Raw genomic sequence first — 4438 nt, 5'->3', positions numbered from 1 at the left:
AATAAAATGGTATCTTTTGATAGAGTTATTTTATTCAAATTAATATTTCAATAAAAAGGTCAATACTATTATTGCTGAATGTTAAAAGCTTTTTTGTGTTTAATAGTTATTTTATATTAGTTATAAATATGTCAGATTGGATATGATAAATTAGTTTTACTAAATCAAATGTAGTTATATTAATATTTTATAAATTAAATACTTATATATGTTCATGGGATATGATGGAAGTGTTAGTTTTATTATATACAAACGTCTAATGTTATTGCATCCGTGATATTAAATATTGTATTCTTGAATTAGAAAATAAAGTTTGAAAATTTAAAATGAAAGTTTAATTTTTTTTTCTGAAACAAATGCTAGATGGTTTTCATCAGTTCGATAAAAACCTAGGGTATGAGTTTATTAGAAAATGGCATTTTTCCAAACCTATTTAATTCACATTTTGTTTTTTGGATTTTATTAAATTTATAGATACATAACTTTCTTACTTACTTTTAATGGAAAAAAATTGTGAATATATAAACAAAAGGATATGAGACAAGCAAAAAAAAAAAAATGGTATCTTTTGATAGAGTTATTTTATTCAAATTAATATTTCAAAAAAGGTCAAATTGTTGTTGAATGTTAAAACCTTTTTTTATGTTTAATAATTATTTTATATTAGTTATAAATATGTCAGATATGATATGATAAATTAGTTATACTAAATCAAGTGTAGTTATATTAGTATTTTATAAATTAAATATTTTTATATATGTTCATGGGATATGATGGAAGTGTTAGTTTTATTATATCATAATGCCTAACGTAATTGCATTCGTGATATGAAATATTGAATTAAAAAATAAAGTTTTAAAATGAAAGTTTAATTTTTTCTCTTGAAACAAATGCTAAATATTTTTCATCAATCCGAAGAAACCTAGGGTATGGGTTTATTAGAAGATGACATTTTCCCGAACCTATTTAATTCCCCTTTTTGTTTTTTGAATTTTATTATATTTAGTTTATATATACATAACTTTCTAACTTATATTTAAGGAAAAAACTTGTGAATAAGAAATTTGTGAATATATAAACAACGAGTGTATTATCCATTTATTGCAGTAAGTACTTGGCATCTATATAAGACTAAGACCATATAGTTTTGAGTGACTGAAGCTTATTTACTATTAGTGTCTAATCCAAGCTGAAATGACTGTCTCCAACATTGTCTAATCCAAAACGTTATAGCAGATGGAATAGTTTAGTGTTATTATATATAAAAAAAAATGGTGTGGACTAGCCATTTTTAGGCATGTAAATGAAAAATAGTAGGATATATAGGAAAAATGGTGTGGACTAGCCATTTTTAGGCATGTAAATGAAAAATAGTAGGAGTTTGTAAGTAATTGAGAAGTAATCATTTTCACAATTAAGTGACAAGATAATAACAATCATATGACAATGTCACTATAACAATTATATGGATTAATTCATTTTTTATAAAGAAGGTACAAATAAAAAATAAAAGTAGGCTAAGCTTTTGTATAAAAGTACCGAAGGATAAGACTTAAGTATTAAAATTTATATTAGATTCTTTTTAACACGATATATTAGATTCTCTTTATCTCTAACATGCTTGAATTAGATACATATGAGCATCAATTGGGCAAAAATTAAATTATTATGTAAGTTTTATATGCATATAAATATATTAGATAGCGATGTTCAGCAGTATTGAAGTGAGGATTTTAGATTAAAGATGGTGGGTAAAATATTAGAGGGTATGTTGTAAAGATAAAATAGGTTGTCAACAAATTTTTAGAGAATTTTTTTTACTTTCAAAGCACTTAAGGTGTATAATATCTTTGATTTGAAATTATGAATAAAATTTGAAGAGCGTGTATTTTTTGGAGGAATATTCAGCTCTATTAAAGCTAGTAATTCTATATGAATCCTACATATATATTCATTTAATTTTGCTTTATTCAGTAATCGAATCATAACAAACTTAAGTAATACGAATAAAAATTGTAATGGCAAAATATTAAATTCAAAGCATGTCAATACTTTTCTTTGGATGAATAAATAATAAAAGTAATAGCCTATTTGGCCAAGCTTATTTTTTCCCCAAAAGTACTTATTTTTTCAATAAGTGCTTATTTTAAAAATAGTGAGGTGTTTGGCCAAGCTTTTGAGAGAAAATAAGTGCATTTGGGGAGTAGCAGAAGCAGTTTTTTCAGAAGCCTAAAAAAATAGGTTTTGCCCAAAATCACTTTTTTGAAAAATACTTTTGAGAAAAATACACTTAGAAGCACTTTTTAAAAGCTTGGCCAAACACTAATTGCTACTCAAAAGTACTTTTTAAATTAATTGGCCAAACAAAAACTGTTTTTAGCAAAAAGTACTTTTTTGAAAAGTAATTTCGAAAAAAAGTACTTTTTAAAATAAACTATTTTTATAAGTTTAGCCAAACGGGCTACAAGTCACCATCTCAAAATGCAGAAGAATATGGGCAATGTTTGAATTTTCTTTTACATTCAAATTTAAATAACACGTTAGGTTGATAATTCAAGATAAGTCCTACTTTATATATGGTATTTCCGTATAAATTATTAAAACTAGAAGCTTATTTTTTTAAAAAATATATATATATATATATATAAATTGTCAGATATGGTGATTGAAGGTAGTGTACCCATTAAGTTAGTTTTTAATTTAAAAAAAAATTCGCACTCAGTATTTACACTAAATCATACAAATTTACTTTGGTTAAGTTATAACTTAAAGAGAGAATGGGCTCAGTTTGACATAAACATTAGTGCAAGTAATTTTTTTACCATTTTTGAATACATCATGCTTTTGTTCTGGGATATATTGCGCATAGGAATCAATACAATTATAATTTTATTAAAACAATTAAATTAATTTGGTGTGCTCAACTGAGCAAGATAATAATTTGTATAATTAATTTCTTTTAGTTTCGACTGTGCATCGCGCGGGTACGAATACTAATTCTTTTAAAAAGTAGAAGTTGAGTCTCAATTCTCTTAGTAAACAGTTATAAAAATATGTTCTAGTCCCAAAATAATAATCAAAGTGTGAAATTAAAGAAATAAAAGAAACTAAAACAAAAGAAAAGAAAGAATTTTTTTTTGAAAACGATACAGTGATTGGGTTGAAACAATTTAAGAAGTTGCAGTAGAGTAATTTCACAATTTGAGTACCTATTTTGTCTTATATCCAATCCTACCACTACAACTAATCATCATTCCTATGATCTTTGCTCTCCCTAGTCATTAGGTGATCATCAGACCTCTTCATTCTTTTGTTGCAATCACCAATATACTTATACATATCTCCATAAGACTGCAATAGCAATCTAGCTTTCATACTAAAAATAGTAATCAACGTACCTGAATATTTGTATTTAATCCAAGAGAATTTTCACTGCAATGGTTCTTTAGAGCAGCAGCGAAAACTGCCCTATGCCGTTCTCTTTTTTTTTTTTTTTTTTTTTGTTTCTTCTTTATTTTTAAGGCTAAGAATAGACTAATGATCTTTCTGTGAATTCACATTTACCTAAAGACGTGACCAGTAGTGAAGTAGTGGGCCCGACCCACTAATTTACCCTTAACTAATTCACCATCTGATATATTATATCAGATAAATAGTATTTTCAACAATAAATATATACATACATGTTAAATGGATATAATTAGTACCCGTCTCGATATGAAATTCGTTAAAATTAGTAAGCTATAGGAAATAACTCTAAAGTTCACTTGAAAAATATCGGGTTGTTACAAATTCACGCGGACAAGATATTACACAAATTATCCTAAGAGATACTACAAATTAAATTTGCTAAAGAAAAACATTTACATCTTAGAGTAAAGTAGATTTATAGTCATTAATGTTATTAGGGAGTTGCGAGGTATAATTATTGAAAGACACCGTGACAAATACTCAGATTCGAGACCATTTAAAATTCAAACACAAATAATTACTCCATTTGTCCCAAAAAGATTGTCCTCCTTTCCTTTTTAGTCTGTTCCAAAAAGATTATCACATTTTTATATTTAGAAATAATTTAACTTTATGAAATGATTTACAGCCACATAAATATCTAAGACTTGTTTTAGACCACACATTTCAAAAGTCTTCCTTTATTTTTTAAACTTTGTGTCAAGTCAAAAGAGGACAATTTTTTTGGGACGGAGGGAGTATAACGCAAGAGGGATAATTATAAATTTGTAAGTTTATCTTGGTAAACGCATCCCACATTGAATAAAATTATAACTACAACTGTTTCCAAGTATTCATTATTTACAAACAAAAATTAATATGCTAGCTAATCACTAATTTGACTACTATTTAATTCATAATTTTTTTTTCAAGTTGTTTATCAGTAAAAAATGAGTGCTTTATAATATAAGATCCCACAATTAGAAAG

Source organism: Lycium barbarum, chromosome 4 (assembly GCF_019175385.1).
Source record: "Lycium barbarum isolate Lr01 chromosome 4, ASM1917538v2, whole genome shotgun sequence".
NCBI classification, from domain to species: Eukaryota; Viridiplantae; Streptophyta; class Magnoliopsida; order Solanales; family Solanaceae; genus Lycium; species Lycium barbarum.
The sequence above is the reverse complement of the archived record's forward strand: the minus strand, read 5'-3'. Positions refer to the sequence as shown.